An 18759-nucleotide genomic window follows, 5' to 3' on the forward strand; every position below is an offset into this window, starting at 1 on the left:
ATTTATTTGCCTTAAAAGAACTATGGCTGCATCCTGGCAATTTATAGAAATGACAAAGTTATATTTCATTAATGACAAAAAAGGATTCCATCTGTAACAATGAGATCAGTAGATGTTTGTATATAGGTAAAATGTATGTAAAAATACAAAAAATACAAAAAAAAAACAACAACAAAAAAAAACCACACCTGTAGATTGGAAAACATTACCATTTGGTTAGAAATCTGTGGTTCAGTCTCCAATGCCAGTTTTACAATGATTAAACATTTCTACACCTGCCAATCACTGGGCTTACATCCTGTTATCCTTGCCACAGCATCTGCAAGTTGACCACACACAAAAACATATGAAAAAAACACAAAATACAAGTTCTCTTTTACATGGGTTTCACTACCATTAAAAGCTATTATTCATTTTGGCAAAGTTCACAAAATATTTCCTTAACCACTTGAGGACCACAGTATTTTCGCCCCTTAAAGAGACACTTAAAGCGGAATATAACCCTGCATTTCAACTTTGCTCTAAAACATTATTTACAGTATATTATATGCAACCAGCATTTTTTTTTTTTACTAGACCAGCATTGGAAGAGTTACACAGAGCTTTAACGTTCCTGGAGATTTCTGCAGACGCATCCGAAGCTGACATAGATACATTTTGTTTACATAAATGTATCTAAGTGTTGAATGTGACTCACTCTCTCTGACTGAGAAGGAGCTGGAGGACAGCCAAAGAGTGTGTAACATTTCTCAATAGATACATTTAACTAAATAGAATGTAACAATCTGAACTTCTGCATATCTCTTCACGGAACTTTAAACCTCTGTGTTTAACCCTTCCAATGCTGGTCTATTAAAAAAAATAGTTTTTGCATATAATATGCTGTAAATAATGTTTTAGAGCAAAGTTGAAATGCAGGGTTATATTCCGCTTTAAGTCAGAAAAAAAAGCCCCCTGCAGCAGTCCTGTGCCCTCGCAGCCACTCACTAATCCTCTGGTCCCCCGCTGCCAGCCAGTTTCGTTTTTGCCGACAGGCCCGTCAGGACTGGCCACGCGTAGCTTTTTCCGCATTCCCGACTGTAATTAGCGCTATTGTGGGCCGCAACACGTACAAAAATGTGCGTTGCCGCATTACGAACACATAGATATATACAGGTTTACTTTAAGGACCAGAGCCTTTTTTTCCATTCAGACCACTGATTCACGGTTTATTGCTCGGTCATACAACCTACCACCTAAATGAATTTTACCTCCTTTTCTTGTCACTAATACAGCTTTCTTTTGGTGCTATTTGATTGCTGCTGCGAGTTTTAGTTTTTATTATATTCATCAAAAAAGACATGAGTTTTGTCAAAAAAATTACTTTTTTAACTTTCTGTGCTGACATTTTTCAAATAAAGTAAAATGTCCTATACATTTGAGCACGGAAGTTATTCTGCTACATGTCTTTCATAAAAAAAAAAACATTCAGTGTATATTTATTGGATTGGGTAAAAGTTATAGCGTTTACAAAATATGGTGCCAAAAGTGAATTTTGAAGCATCTCTGACTTTCTGACCACCTGTCATGTTTCATGAGGTGCTAAAATTCCAGGATAGTATAAATACCCCCCAAATGACCCCATTTTGGAAAGAAGACATCCCAAAGTATTCACAAAGAGGCATGGTGAGTTCATAGAAGATTTTATTTTTTTGTCACAAGTTAGCGGAAAATGACACTTTGTGACAAAAAAAAAAGTTTCAATTTCTTCTAACTTGCGAAAAAAAAAATGAAATCTGCCATGGACTCACTATGCTCCTATCTGAATACCTTGAAGTGTCTACTTTCCAAAATGGTGTCATTTGTGGGGTGTGTTCACTGTCCTGGCATTTTGGGGGGTGCCTAATTGTAAGCACCCCTGTAAAGCCTCAAGATGCTCATTGGACTTTGGGCCCCTTAGCGCAGTTAGGCTGCAAAAAAGTGCCACACATGTGGTATTGCGGTACTCAGGAGAAGTAGTATAATGTGTTTTGGGGTGTATTTTTACACATACCCATGCTGGGTGGGAGAAATATCTCCGTAAATGACAATTTTTTGATTTTTTTACACACAATTGTCTATTTATAGAGATCAGTGGGTTATTACAGGGAAGAACAGATGTAAATAATGCACTGGCGAATTGATAAGGGGGGTCTGAGGGCAATCTGAGCGTGTGGGCGGGTGATTGGGTGCCCGCAAGGGGCAGATTAGGGTCTAATCTGATGGGTAACAGTGACAGGTGGTGATAGGGGGTGATTGATGGGTGATTGATAGGTAATTAGTGGGTGTTTAGGGTAGAGAACAGATGTAAACACTGCACTTGGGAGGTGATCTGATGTCGGATCTGCGGGCGATCTATTGGTGTGGGTGGGTGATCAGATTGCCCGCAAGGGGCAGGTTAGGGGCTGATTGATGGGTGGCAGTGACAGGGGGTGATTGATGGGTGGCAGTAACAGGGGGTGATTGATAGGTGATTGACAGGTGATCAGTGGGTTTATTACAAGGAAGAACAGATGTAAATAATGCACTGGCGAACTGATAAGGGGGGGGGGGGGGTCTGAGGGCAATCTGAGCGTGTGGGCGGGTGATTGGGTCTAATCTGATGGGTAACAGTGACAGGTGGTGATAGGGGGTGATTGATGGGTAATTAGTGGGTGTTTAGGGTAGAGAACAGATGTAAACACTGCACTTGGGAGGTGATCTGATGTCGGATCTGCGGGCGATCTATTGGTGTGGGTGGGTGATCAGATTGCCCACAAGGGGCAGGTTAGGGGCTGATTGATGGGTGGCAGTGACAGGGGGTGATTGATGGGTGATTGACAGGTGATTGACAGGTGATCAGTGGGTTATTACAGGGGGGATAGAGGCATACAGTACACAGGGGAGGGGTCTGGGGGGGGGGGGGTCTGAGGAGAATCTGAGGGGTGAGGGGGTGATCAAGAGAGAGCAGGGGGCAGTTTAGGGTTAGGGTTCAGGGAGTGATTGATGGGTGATTAGGGGGGTGACTGGGTGCAAACAGTGGTCTGGGGGGTGGGCAGGGGGGGGTCTGAGGGGTGCTGTGGGCGATCAGGGGGCAGGGGGGGGGAAATCAGTGTGCTTGGGTGCGACATAGGGTGGCTGCAGCCTGCCCTGGTGGTCCCTCGGACACTGGGACCACTAGGGCAGGAGGCAGCCTGTATAATAGGATTTGTATACATTACAAAGCCTATTATACCTAATCCATGCAGCGATCTGGGTGCTAGTAACCCGCCGGCGCTTCCGAACGGCCGGCGGGTTACAGTGCGAGGGGGGCGGAGCCAGTCACCGGTGGCTGATCGCGTCACGAATGACGCGATCACCGCATAACCACGCCCGCCGCCGCCTCCGCCGATGGGCGTATTGCGGTCGTTTAGGCCCAGTCTTTGCCGCCGCCCATCGGCTGGGGGCGGTCGGCAAATGGTTAAAGGGAAGGTCCAAGCAAAATAAAAAAATGAGTTTCACTTACCTTGGGCTTCTACCAGCCCCATGCAGCCATCCTGTGCCCTCATAGCCACTCACTGCTGCTCCAGTCCCCCGCTGGCAGCTTGCCGACCTCGGAGGTCGGCGGGCTGCTTTGCGTACATTTTTACGCAGTCCCACTAGTACAGGAATATTAACACATACATTTTAACGCATTAGTGGTGCAACGCGTACAAATTTACGCATGGCACCAATAAACGCGTAAAATTCATGTGTTAATATTCCTGCACTAGCGGGAATGCGTAAAAATGAACGTAATGCGGCCCGCCGACCTCCGAGGTCGGCAAGCTGCCAGCAAGGGACTGGAGCAGCAGTGAGTGACTATGAGGACACAGGATAGCTGCATGGGGCTGGTACAATATTCCTGCACTAGCGGGAATGCGTAAAAATGAACGTAATGCGGCCCGCCGACCTCTGAGGTCGGCAAGCTGCCAGCAAGGGACTGGAGCAGCAGTGAGTGACTACGAGGGCACAGGATAGCTGCATGGGGCTGGTAGAAGCCCCAGGTAAGTGAAACTCATTTTTTTTTTGCCTGGACCTTCCCTTTAAAGACGCTACATATTTAAAAGCTACATAAAATATTTAAAGTTATTAAGATTACATGTTTATACCAATCTGCCCTCGGCATATGTTTTTCAAACTGAAAAGCATTTCGAGTGACATTACCATGGCAACAAGGGCAGTGGCATTCAGTTTTCATATATGACTACATGGAATTGTCAACAGTTGTCTGGCTTGAGTAATCACTGCTTTTTACATAAGTTTGCACAGAGAACATGGCATACGTTTAGATATTCTCCTCAGGACAATGGTTAAAAATACATTCAGTTTAAATGGTAGAACCATATAGGTACAAACAGGAGTGTGGCTATAGTTTGCTGTGTCTTCCAGCAAAAATACGCCACTCCCCTCCACAGCGGTTTCAACCGTTATAAGAGATCATGCAATATAGGAATATGTGTTACTTAACTGTTTATTGAAGATTGTATATGTTTTTTTTGTTTTTGTTTTTTACACTCAGCGTACAATTTGTACTGTACCCAACTTAATTAACAAAGCTTCATTGAAGCCCTCTTATGTTGGGTTCATTTGCATCATCATTTGATATATTTATTAATTTATCTGTTCAATAAGTCAAGAAAAGGAAGAAGAGGCCAGGGGGTATATAACAAAACATATGTCAAAATAATCTGTACATTTCCAACCTCAAGTTCCCCAGTAAGAATGTAGACTATGTATGCTTTGTTCATTTAGTCTCCCACACTAAGTTCCATCCTATTCATCCCGCCTGGAATCTTACCTACACATAAACATGCATTCAACCTCACATTCACTGCCTAACCTGGAATAGGTTCCTTTTTACCACCATTCAGCTGATTCAGAAGATTGTATATTTGAAGTCTAATTAATCTCTGCTGGGATTGAAACATTTCCAGATCTGGAATGTAGACACTAACTTATAGGTGGATAGCCTGTTTAGGCGGGGTGTACCTTCTCTCCCTTTTTTTTCCACCTTATTTCAGCCACAAGCAGAATGTATTCAGTCCATAATTGTTTATAGTTGGATTATTTATGAACTCTGCAGGTTCCCAGTTCATACAGCCCTCTTACAGAATCCTTTACTGTGTACATTTGTACATCATCAACTGTAAACCTATGGAACACTTTATGCATGTTCTGAGATTTCTTATTTCAACTTGCTAGTTATTTATCATTTGTACATAGATAAACATGTTTACACAGCAATTTTTTTTAATATTTAGTTTATATAAGTGTGATAAAAAAAACACATTGCTTCGGTTTACCTTTAAATGTGCTCTACGTGGAAGACAAAGTGTAACCAAAAACACTTTCAGAATAGCATGCGTGTCACCAATTTTATTGTGAGCTTCATCAGCCATTCTGTGGCACTGCTGCATACAGTTAATAGCTGGTAAATTTAAACATCTGGAAAGACCACGTTGATCCTGCTGGGATCGCTCAATCGTTTTCCTATAAAAATAGTTTGCGATAACCAATGCCAAGGATATTGTTATCACAACTAAAAAGAAAGAAAAATAACAGACTCTTTGGCATGAGCTGTCTTCAGTTTCACCTAAATGTCCCTTCCAGGTCTGCACACCCATCTGGATAAGCAATCAAAATATTCCCATTTGTAAACACCTGTCTACAGTACTGAACACGCTGCAATTTTTTTAACATCTGGAAATGCAGTCCATGTGTTTAGCGTGTCCATAATAAGAATCTGTTTGCCAGTGAGTGTGTGTGTGTTGTACAAACAGGAAAAAAAAGAGGTGTAAATCAATAAAAAGGGACAAATAAGGAGATAAAATGCAAGAGAATATTCATGGACATTTACATAGGAAAGAAAGAAGGGTAAATAGAAATAGATCAGAACAGATAACAGAAAGAAATCAGAAGTTGCTGGTCTGATCACTGCAACCATAAGATGAATCATTGTATAAATTAACAATGTTATTTTCAAACTGTACCTTGTAGGGCGATTTGTGGCCATAAGCAACAAAAGCAGGCAGATGCCAGGAGGTGAGGGTGTGTCATTGTTGTCAAGGAAACGGTTTTCATTTAAGTCAACAATGTGTGTCTCTTGCACAATAATAGCAATAAACTTGTTTTTTTGCATATGACAAGCAGATTATTTGTTTTTAAGTAGCAAAAAGGCACAGTGTGATCCCAATGTGGCCTCAGTAGTAGTGGTGTGTGTGCGTGGGGTGGGGGGGTAAGTGTAGTCAAAATAGTCAGAATTGTATCTGCTAGTGTTTTCACTAATAAAATATATTTGAGAGCCAAATCCAAACAGTAGAAAAGAGAGTACTGATGAAAAGAGAAACAGATTAGCGCAAACATTGATATACGTTTTATACAAATATACACACAGGTCATTCTAAAATGTTTGACAGGCCAGAAAAAAAGCACAACTTGTGATAGAATTCCCAGTTAAATATACCACAAATTTTAACACCTAGAGTTATTTTCCTAGCCCTGTAGTGTTCAAAATTTCCACTCACATAATAGTCAACATGTGCTGCATCAAATGAGACTCAGGACACCCTGGTGTATAATTTTTTACTTGTATCAGGACACAAATAAACATAGGGCCTACCATCCTGATTTGGACTGTCCCAAATCTCTCCACCTTATCCTATGCCCTGCCTCCTACTTATAAAGTCCCAGGATCCTCCAGCCTCCGCAGCTCCTTCTTATCTCTTGCCTGTTTGTGCTCCACCTACACACTGAGCCAGTCACACAGGTAACTCTGTGGGTGACAGGAGAGAAGGAAGGTCTCCCAGGCTCCATACAGCATTGAGCTGTATGCTTTCAGGCAGCCAGTTAGAGGCTGCATGGCTCTGCACTGTATGGACACCAGGTGGTAGTAGTGAGGATAGCTGTTTGAAGCTCTGCTCATCTCCTGTACCCACAGATGAGTCAGTGTCTCCACAGTGTTGGTGAGCAGACAAGGCTGGAGTGAGGAGAGGCTGGAAAAAATAAGAGTGGGGAGGAGGGAAGACTGGAGATGAGCAGATGAGAAGAGGCTGGAGGTGAGAAGCAGGTGAACCAGTGGATAGTACCTAAGCATGTACAATATACTTACATAAGGCACTTAACATTAGCAATGTGCAAGTTACCTTGGTAATGCGAGTTGTGCTATTTTGCAACCCAAGATACATAACTGGCATTAATACAGTTTACTGAATATACCCTAAAGTGAGCCAACTAACTGTTCTAAATCTTGTTTTGTTTTATTTTTATTTTATTTTTTTTCAAACAGTAGTCTTTCCTTAGACATTATAATATTTCTGTTAATCTGGTGGAGCAGAGGGGAGATTTTGATTAATTCTTCTTTAAGAATGTATCACAGTCACATTTAAGTATGCATATCATTGCATTTACACCATAACACGTTCACTAAATTGTTAAACCACAAATGATGTACAGATTGTAGTAGCTGCAACGTATTTTTTGTTGCTAAACAGTGCCAAATCAAACATTTACCACAACATATTTTGTTTCTGAAGTTAGCAGCCAAGAAATGCTTCCAATGTTAGCAGTACTAAATAGGGAAATCACACATTTGATTATGTTGTAGATAGAAAGAGCACATCAGACTTAAAGCCCTAATTCAGTACATCTTTCTTCTCGCTTTCTCTCTGCTTTCTCTCAGGAGATGCTTTTCTATTTTACCTATAAAATACATTTTAAACACCTAGCAAGTGACTGAGGAGGTACTGCAAAGTGGGTAAGAAATGCCATATTAAAGTTAATTCATGGCATAATTTGAAAATTCTTACAGCATCGTTCTCTATAATGTACTGTAAGGATTTGACATCAGTTAACAACCAGTTAACCACTTAGATCTTGAGACAATATTCAGTAATTCACAAAAAATAGAACAATTTTAAATGTCAAAACCTGCAAATGTACTTTTACCTGAACAGTGCTTACAAATTACACTTAAGCTTAATTACAGTCTGGGATAACGTGATATAAACTGTCTCTCAAGTTCTTATTGCCCATATAGTTATCCTGCCTGCCTTTAACCCAAAATAATGTATTATGTGTAAACGGAACTGTAGTGAGCAAAATATTCTGTTGTTTAACCACTTAACGACCGCCCCCAGCCGATGGGCGGCGGCAAAGACCGGGCCCAAACGACCGCAATACGCCCATCGGCGGGGGCGGCTGCGGGAGTGGCTGTGCGGCGATCGCGTCATTCGTGACGCGATCAGCCGCCGGGGACTGGCTCCGCCCACCGTTCGTTGTAACCCGCCGGCCGTTCGGAAGCGCCGGCGGGTTACTAGCACCCGGATCGCCGCATGTAACAAGTATAATAGGCTTTGTAATGTATACAAAGCCTATTATACTGGCTGCCTCCTGCCCTGGTGGTCCCAGTGTCCGAGGGACCACCAGGGCAGGCTGCAGCCACCCTAGTCTGCACCCAAGCACACTGATTTCCCCCTCCCCTGCCCCCTGATCGCCCACAGCACCCCTCAGACCCCCCCCTGCCCACCCCCCAGACCACTGTTTGCACCCAGTCACCCCCCTAATCACCCATCAATCACTCCCTGTCACTATCTGTCAACGCTATTTTATTTTTAAGTCCCTAATCTGCCCCCTACTCCCTCCTGATCACCCCCCCACCCCTCAGATTCTCCCCAGACCCCCCCCCCAGACCCCCCCCCCCGTGTACTGTATGCATCTATCCCCCCTGATCACCTGTCAATCACCTGTCAATCACCTGTCAATCACCCGTCAATCACCCGTCAATCACCCCCTGTCACTGCCACCCATCAATCAGCCCCTAACCTGCCCCTTGCGGGCAATCTGATCACCCACCCACACCAATAGATCGCCCGCAGATCCGACATCAGATCACCTCCCAAATCCATTGTTTACATCTCTTATCTCCTCTAAACACCCACTAATTACCCATCAATCACCCCCTATCACCACCTGTCACTGTTACCCATCAGATTAGACCCTAATCTGCCCCTTGCGGGCACCCAATCACCCGCCCACACGCTCAGATTGCCCTCAGACCCCCCCCTTATCAATTTGCCCGTGCAATATTTACATCTGTTATTCCCTGTAATAACCCACTGATCACCTGTCAATCACCCATCAATCACCCCCTGTCACTGCCACCCATCAATCACCCCCTGTCACTGCCACCCATCAAACAGCCCCTAACCTGCCCCTTGCGGGCAATCTGATCACCCACCCACACCAATAGATCGCCCGCAGATCCGACATCAGATCACCTCCCAAATCCATTGTTTACATCTCTTATCTCCTCTAAACACCCACTAATTACCCATCAATCACCCCCTATCACCACCTGTCACTGTTACCCATCAGATTAGACCCTAATCTGCCCCTTGCGGGCACCCAATCACCCGCCCACACGCTCAGATTGCCCTCAGACCCCCCCTTATCAATTCGCCCGTGCAATATTTACATCTGTTATTCCCTGTAATAACCCACTGATCACCTGTCAATCACCCATCAATCACCCCCTGTCACTGCCACCCATCAATCACCCCCTGTCACTGCCACCCATCAAACAGCCCCTAACCTGCCCCTTGCGGGCAATCTGATCACCCACCCACACCAATAGATCGCCCGCAGATCTTCTCTCCTCTAAACACCCACTAATTACCCATCAATCACCCCCTATCACCACCTGTCACTGTTACCCATCAGATTAGACCCTAATCTGCCCCTTGCGGGCACCCAATCACCCGCCCACACCTCAGAACGCCCTCAGACCCCAGCCCTGATCACCTCGCCAGTGCATTGCTTGCATCTATTTCCCCCCTCTAATCACACCTTGAGACACCCATCAATCACCTCCTGTCACCCCCTAGCACACCTACCCATCAGATCAGGCCCTAATTTGCCCCGTGTGGGCTCCTGATCACTCGGCCAAACCCTCAGATCCCCCTCAGACCCCCTTCCGATCACGTCCCCAGTGCATTGATTGCATCTATTTTCCCCTGTAACCGCCCCCTGAGACACCCATCAATCACCTCCTGTCACCCCCCTAGCACTCCTATCCATCAGATCAGGCCCAATACATCCTGTCATCTAAGAGGCCACCCTGCTTATGACCGCTTCCACAAAATTTGCCCCCTCATAGACCACCTGTCATCAAAATTTGCAGATGCTTATACCCCTGAACAGTCATTTTGAGAAATTTGGTTTCCAGACTACTCACAGTTTTGGGCCCGTAAAATGCCAGGGCAGTATAGGAACCCCACAAGTGACCCCATTTTAGAAAGAAGACACCCCAAGGTATTCTGTTAGGTGTATGATGAGTTCATAGAATATTTTATTTTTTGTCAAAAGTTAGAGGAAATTGGATTTTTATTGTTTTTTTCACAAAGTGTCATTTTTCACTAACTTGTGACAAAAAATAAAATCTTCTATGAACTCACCATACCCCTAACGGAATACCTTGGGGTGTCTTCTTTCTAAAATGGGGTCACTTGTGGGGTTCCTATACTGCCCTGGCATTTTAGGGGCCCTAAACCGTGAGGAGTAGTCTAGAATCCAAATGCCTCAAAATGACCTGTGAATAGGACGTTAGGCCCCTTAGCGCACCTAGGTTGCAAAAAAGTGTCACACATGTGGTATCGCCGTACTCAGAAGAAGTAGTATAATGTGTTTTGCGGTGTATTTTTATACATACCCATGCTGGGTGGGAGAAATCTCTCTGTAAATGGACAATTGTGTGTAAAAAAAATCAAATAATTGTCATTTACAGAGATATTTCTCCCACCCAGCATCTGTATGTGTAAAAATACACCCCAAAACACATTATACTACATCTCCTGAGTACGGCGGTACCACATGTGTGGCACTTTTTTGCACCCTAAGTGCGCTAAGGGGCCCAAAGTCCAATGAGTACCTTTAGGATTTCACAGGTCATTTTGCGACATTTGGTTTCAAGACTACTCCTCACGGTTTAGGGCCCCTAAAATGCCAGGGCAGTATAGGAACCCCACAAATGACCCCATTTTAGAAAGAAGACACCCCAAGGTATTCCGTTAGGAGTATGGTGAGTTCATAGAAGATTTTATTTTTTGTCACAAGTTAGCGGAAAATGACACTTTGTGAAAAAAAACAATTAACATCAATTTCCGCTAACTTGTGACAAAAAAAAAAATCTTCTATGAACTCATCATACTCCTAATGGAATACCTTGGGGTGTCTTCTTTCTAAAATGGGGTAATTTGTGGGGTTCCTATACTGTCCTGGCATTTTAGGGGCCCTAAACCGTGAGGAGTAGTCTTGAAACAAAATTTCTCAAAATGACCTGTGAAATCCTAAAGGTACTCATTGGACTTTGGGCCCCTTAGCGCAGTTAGGGTGCAAAAAAGTGCCACACATGTGGTATCGCCGTACTCAGGAGAAGTAGTATAATGTGTTTTGGGGTGTATTTTTCCACATACCCATGCTGAGTGGGAGAAATATCTCTATAAATAGACAATTGTGTGTAAAAAAAATAAAAAAATTGTCATTTACGGAGATATTTCTCCCACCCAGCATGGGTATGTGTAAAAATACACCCCAAAACACATTATACTACTTTTCCTGAGTACGGCAATACCACATGTGTGGCACTTTTTTGCAGCCTAACTGCGCTAAGGGGCCCAAAGTCCAATGAGCATCTTTAGGCTTTACAGGGGTGCTTACAATTAGGCACCCCCCAAAATGCCAGGACAGTGAACATACCCCACAAATGACCCCATTTTGGAAAGTAGACACTTCAAGGTATTCAGAGAGGAGCATAGTGAGTCCGTGGCAGATTTCATTTTTTTTTTTGTCGCAAGTTAGAAGAAATGGAAACTTTTTTTTTTTGTTGTTGTTGTCACAAAGTGTCATGTTCTGCTAACTTGTGACAAAAAATAAAATCTTCTATGAACTCACCATGCCTCTCACTGAATACTTTGGGATGTCTTCTTTCCAAAATGGGGTCATTTGGGGGGTATTTGTACTATCCTGGAATTTTAGCCCCTCATGAAACCTGACAGGTGCGCAGAAAAGTCAGAGATGCTTGAAAATGGGAAAATTCACTTTTGGCACCATAGTTTGTAAACGCTATAACTTTTACCCAATCCAATAAATATACACTGAATGGTTTTTTTTTTATCAAAGACATGTAGCAGAATAACTTTCGCGCTCAAATGTATAGGAAATTTTACTTTATTTGAAAAATGTCAGCACAGAAAGTTAAAAAAGTCATTTTTTTGACAAAATTCATGTCTTTTTTGATGAATATAATAAAAAGTAAAACTCGCAGCAGCAATCAAATAGCATCAAAAGAAAGCTGTATTAGTGACAAGAAAAGGAGGTAAAATTCATTTAGGTGGTAGGTTGTATGACCGAGCATTAAACCGTGAAAGCTGCAGTGGTCTGAATGGAGAAAAAGGCTCTGGTCCTTAAGGGGCGAAAAGACTGTGGTCCTGAAGTGGTTAAGATAAGTGCAGCTGTCACATTAGTCTCCCAGAAAACACTCCTGCTGTGGTAACTCAAGAACAAAGCTTATCTTCTGTCTATATATCAAAGCATTATCTCCATATTTTCTGCGAACACGGTAAATCCAGCGCTGGAGACTTGGGCGCAGCAGCGCAGGAGACTTGGGCGCAGCCGGCGCCACCATAGGCCGTAATAGGAACTACGGCTATCGCAGGCACATGGAGTAACTTCAGCGCCGTCAGAAGACGGATCTGAAGTTGCTTTTAAAACAATAATTCGGCTTCCAGCTATTGCTGGAAGCCGAATTATTTCATTCCCCCACTATCCATGTCGGCCTGGAGGGGGAATAGTAATTAACACGGCCCGGACTTGTGCGGCAGCAGGATTAGCCATATACTGGCTGTGTCCTGCGCCCAAGTCTCCGGCGCCGTTCTCTCTCGTACGCATTTTCTGTACAGCTTGGCGACGGTGGGGGGATGGGGCAGCTTTCTGTGTCCTACCTGCCCCTGCTGCCCCTTGCTGAAACTTTCTGGAATGCGGCTATGCTACACTCATGTGAGCATGGCCCCACCTAGGCAGTAGCATGGCTTACTGCACAAACATGGCCTCACTCACACAGGCACAGTATAGCCATGCTGGTGCATGAAGAGCAACAAGGCCCGTATCTTCTACCGGAAGACACGTGAAGCCTCTACAGGATCAAGATGCTTCCCTCTTCATAGGTAAGTATCTGTTTTTTACCCAAGGTTTGCCTCGGGTTCCCTTTAACGGACACTGTGTAAGAATTGTTCAAAGCAAGAGAACATATAGTGTAGTGGTAGGGGAGTGTGTTCTTCCATTGAACTCTAGCCTTATTTATCTATCTATACAACCATTTCGGAAATGCAGGCTGTTCTTCTCACCGGCTAAAAACCATTGTTCTATGGAAGTACAAACAAAACACTGGGTAGGGCTGAAAGCCTGAAACTCAAGCAAAAGGCCCGTCTCAGTGCTGAAATTCACAGGTTGCCACCCCCTTTCCACGGAAGGACACATTATCTATGTTATGTTCCCTCCTACCAAGCTCTTGTTACATTTCTTTTGGGGGTCCAAAAGTGACAATGATGGTCCGGAACATGCCGCGGGAAGCCTCTACAGGATCGAGAGGCTTTATTATCTTTTATTTAATATCCATTTTTTGACCTAAAGTTTGCCTCGAGTACACTTAATACAGTATTAGGTTCTTACTAAAATAAGTTACTAGTAGTGTTGTGGGAGAAATATACTGTACATATTTATGAGGGTACATCATTTTAACAAATCAACCATTCTGATATAGAAACACCTTCAGAGTAGTTATTTATTTTATTTCCAAACAATCTGGTACATATAAAACAGCTATCTCTGATATCTTTTAGATGTGTGATTTAGATTTGTGCCTCTTATTCAGAGAGCTGATTAAAAATGGTATTATGCTTAAAAAGATGCTTCCCAGGAAGAGCAAAGCAATTAAGATGTTTATAGTAATAAAATAAGCACAGGAAGAACCAAAAGCCTGTTTTTCAAAACCCTTGAAAATAAAATGTCACATGCTACCACATGTCCATCAAACATATCATGTAATAACGGCACCTATTCACATCAATAAAAACCTTTTCTCTATTGGTGGTAACTGTATAAAAAGGGCGGCAAGTATATGCAGCATAAAACAACTATATCGCTTTTAATATTGGCACCGCGTTAATATAAACAAACAATATGGCTTTTTATCATTAACTTTAATTTCCAAACAACATATATGGTTTTCAATAACCAGTTATTATAATCCACATTTTGATACCTATGTTACAAATTATCGTTTATAAAAGAATGACCTATACTTTCTCTGAAAAGTCATTTTGATTGTGAACTAAGTTAACGCACAAATGATAATATGCTCATCTATATAACACACAAAAAATATACAGACATTAGTGTCTGCCAGATACGGTATACTTTATACAACCTTTGTTTTCATCATGTTCAAACAGTGCTAGCATAAGAGGTTAAGGTTAGTTGTCCACAGGGGGGTAGGTGGTTAAAGTTAGTTGCCTATGGGTGAGTTAAGATTAGGCGCCTACTTACCGGGGGGGTGAAAGTTAGGCACCTCCAGGGTGTTAAAGGTAGGTACCACAGGGGGGGGGGTTAAGGTTAGGCACCACCAGGGAAGGGTTCTGTGTGAGAGTAGGGAGAGGTTAGGTCATAATAAAATATCAGCATTTAAGGCTGCTATCGGATGCACAATCTGGTCACTTCCTGTATGTGACCAACCAGGGTGACAAGCCTGTTACAGCTTGTGCAGGGCACTTAATTGTTTGCACTGTAGATCATAGAAATCAGAGACCGCACTCAGAAGGCTTTTTCAACCACTGGCGCGTCGTATTTCGTCACGAGTCGAGGATTATGATGCCGCTTCAGAACAATTGATTTATAAAATGGTGGAAAAAGGTTTTGATGAGCAGGTGCTAAGAAAGATCAGTGGGGAAGTAAGAGCCATGGATAGGCAATCATTGATGAAAACGAAGGTCAAGCGCACTTCGTCTAGAGTGCCCTTTGTCTTCGACTTCTGTCCTTTGTCTGAGCGAATCCGGTCTGTGGTACGCAAATTCTGGCCGATCCTGGGCCAAGACAAAGAATATGGCAAACTGTTCATAAATCCGCCAGTTTTGGCGTATCGCAGGGGCAGGACGATAAAAAATTGGGTAACCAAACCCGACATCAAGAAGAGGCAAGTTGATCAGGTGCCGGCCTCCAGGAGAGGCATGACACCATGCTTGAGCTGCAATTGCTGTAGTGCTATCATCAGGGTCAATTATGTGTCGCATACGTTGACTGGTGTGCAGGTGCCCATCAGGGGCAGGTATTCCTGCTTGAGCTCATATGTTGTATATGGGCTTAAGTGTCCCTGTGGGTACGTGTACATTGGGAAAACGGAGCGACCAGTTAAGCAACGGATACAGAGACACAAGAGAGATATTACGAATTTTGCGCAAGGCAAGAAGGAGTAGGAAACTTTGGTTTCACGACATTTTCTGAGTAAGCATCATACCTCTGCACAGTTAAGGTGATTTGTCCTTGATGATGTGATGGCACCCCCCAGGGGAGGTGACAGAAAAAAATTGCTCTTGCAGCGCGAGGCTAGGTGGATTAGGTATTTTAACTGTGACCAGCCGAATGGGCTGAATGAATGCTTGAGTCTTAAATGCTTTTTGTAATGTGTTTTCTCCCCTAGGCTCTGCTTGGCTGCCATGAAAATTCTCCATGGGACATTGGTATCGTTGACAAATCAATACTGGATTGGTTATATATGGTGCAAATACAAAAAGAAAAAATGTTAATGTGTTATACATGTTCCGGGGTGGACTGACCTCAGTGATTTGTGCTGGGTTTGACACTTATGTGTAGTTCCCTGGAAGTTTTTTTAAGAAAATGTTGGTTTTTTAGAAATGTTGGTTTGTAGATTTTGTGATTATCTTTTGTTCCTGTGGGTGGGGTATATAGGTGTCACTGGCAATGGGTGTGGTACACTTGAGGAAGGGCGACGCCCGAAACATGTCATGTATTTTGTCATGCTTGGTTTTCTGTAAATACAGTGGTTGAAAAAGCCTTCTGAGTGCGGTCTCTGATTTCTATGATCTACAGTGTGGTTTAGCAGGAGTGGTGTACCTGCTGGGGACCTGCACCGGCCTACAGGTCAAGACGACTGACCTGGTGAGTGGTGGTGAGAGGGTGAATCTACAAATAATTGTTTGCACTGGTGAATTCATCCAACAACATCAAATTACTAGATAGATCTAAAAGCCTTATTGGAAAAGTTGATTATTTAGAGGGCAGGTCGGGTAAAACAGAAAACCATAACACAAAGAGCACTTATTAATATGCTTTGAACACAGTTACTCTAAAATGAAAACAAAAATCTCGTATATCTAAAATGAGATTTGTATGTTAATCAATGCTCTTGTAAAAATATTTTTCGAACACAAACATTGTTGCATGGCCTGTGTTTAAAGCAGAACGTTTTTCATTTTTCTTATTGTTAGCAGCCTTAAATATGTATTGTTTTGCCAAAAGACATCTAAAGTTCTTTATATGAGGCATGTGGGCAGATGGTGCTAGGTGGTGGAAAATATTACAGCGTAAAGCACTTTTGCATACAATATTTATTGACAGCGTTTGGCAAACTGAACGGAAAAGCAATTGTTCAAAGCTTTGTGTTACTTACGCCTAATTGTCTATTTATTGACAATCACAAGAATGACACTCCAGAAGGAATAGGAGTATAACGTTTTTAGGAACATTGTAAAGCATAAACATGGAAAATGAATGGTCAATTTCCTCACTTTTATATACAGAATGAATTTTGGATAAAAATGGGGGAAATCAGTGGAGCAGGAAATATTGCTGCATCTTGTCTGAAAGTGTCTCTGATGGGTAAAGTTGGCATTGATGCTAACGACAGAGAATTGCAAAAGCTGATGACTGCTAACTTCCACTTCATAACAATTACACTAAATCTGGTTACCTAGTTTCATGATTCACAAACAACAGCAGTCTAGACTACAATTGTCTGGCTCTCTGGATAAAACAGTGAAATGGTCATAGGCATCATTGAGAGCTATGCGTTACAAGGGTTTGTACTGGAAACCTAATACAGTACTTGTTGTAGCAGTACACATTTTGAAGGTTTGGTCTTTAACCACTTCCGGACAGCAGTTATTGAAATCTACGCCCTGTTTTGATGCTGTTATAACTGCTAGGGAGTAGATACAACATCACCATCGCCGCACGTTATCGCCACTCTCGACGATCTCGTCCCTGTCTCCCCACTGCAGCTCACTTACTTTGTCATCTCTACGACAGCAGAGCTCAGTGAGCCAGTCAGGAGCCAATTTCATTGGCTCCTGACCATGTCATCATGTAAGCAACTCCCATTAGCTTACATTGATTACATGGGCAGGAGCTAATGACAGCTGCTCCTGACTGGCTCATAGAGATGGCAGAGTGGGTGGCCTGAGGTGATGGATGTTCGGCGTGGATGGCAGTATCGGCGAGTATGTGTAGCAATTTGTCGGTATTTGGCACTAGCTGTCTATGGTCCTTAACTTCCCTGGCAGTCAATTAAATCTGCAAGGGAGGCAGCACAGCACTATTTTTTAATTATTTTTTTTTAAATCATGTAGCTAGCCCATGGCGATGGGCGCAATGACGTCACCGACGCCGTGATGTCAGAGGGAGTCCCGATCCACCCCTCAGCGCTGCCTGGCACTGATTGGCCAGGCAGCGCACAAGGTCTTGGGGGGGGCACCCTCTAACGCGGCGGGTAGCGGCGAATCGGCGCGGAGCGGAGGCGATCGTAGGTATTCACGCAGCTAGCAAAGTGCTTGCTATAAAAATTATGCAAATCGGCCCAGCGGGGCCTGAGAAATCCTCCACAGCGGCTTACCCCGTGTCCAGCACAGGGTTACCACTAAGGAGGTTAAGGGTTAGAGACCACTGGTGCTGAAGTGGGTAAAAGTAATAAACAGAGATAGCTGGGACACAAACTAAGATTCTAGTGGATGCTTAAATATAGGTGTAGTCTATGGTAGTCAGGTGAATTAGGAACCATCTTATTAAGAAAGATCTTGCAGTTTACAGGATTACAGGCTCAGCCTAGCTGAGCTTGTGTGAGCTGTCCTATGGATAAGAATACAAAGGCTAACAAGCAGGATACTATTGTTTATATAGCCAGCTAATCTCTACTGTAATTAGAAGGAATAAAAGATCATTAATTAGAAGGAATAAAAGGCTATATCTAGCTTACAAACAGTCAAAGAATAAATGCCCTGCCCTAACTGGCTAGGCTAAAGTCACTTATGCAAACAATGACAGGTGTTATCCTTTTTGTTGGTGCACTTTGGAGCTGCTTCTCACTGGGTGGATTCCAGGTACTGAAGTGTATGGAGAAAATACAAAGGAAGAGCTCCAATAGTGCATTTAAATTTTTAATGAGGATACGCAATATAAAATTGCACTTACATTTAGGTTTCTTTAAAATCAGCATGTAGTTGCCTGCCCACGATCGTAACCCCCTGCCGCAGTCTGGCCAAGACCCGAAGATGTGACGTTGTTGTTCCACGTTCCTGCGCCTTCATCAGGTCCTAATGAAGGTGCATAAAATGCTGAAACCGGTAGTAAGGTGGAGGCATTTACGTGAGCGGTCATGCTCCCTCCTTCCCCTCCTGGCGA

General features: G+C 43.3%; 1 protein-coding gene across 6 annotated transcripts in view; it reads right to left on the bottom strand.

The window, feature by feature from the left end:
* BMPR1B (bone morphogenetic protein receptor type 1B) overlaps positions 1–18759 on the bottom strand; it is a 664739-nt gene that overhangs the window by 363123 nt on the left and 282857 nt on the right. Inside the window, exon 1 of one of the 6 annotated variants that reach the window (XM_068232373.1) lies at positions 6009–6027. The exons of the other annotated variants lie outside the window; for them this stretch is intronic. The gene's annotated coding sequence lies outside the window, so the exon portion shown is untranslated. Of the gene's footprint in view, positions 1–6008; positions 6028–18759 lie in introns of those variants that run through there. 6 annotated transcript variants of the gene reach the window in all.

Source organism: Hyperolius riggenbachi, chromosome 1 (assembly GCF_040937935.1).
Source record: "Hyperolius riggenbachi isolate aHypRig1 chromosome 1, aHypRig1.pri, whole genome shotgun sequence".
Lineage (NCBI taxonomy): Eukaryota > Metazoa > Chordata > Amphibia > Anura > Hyperoliidae > Hyperolius > Hyperolius riggenbachi.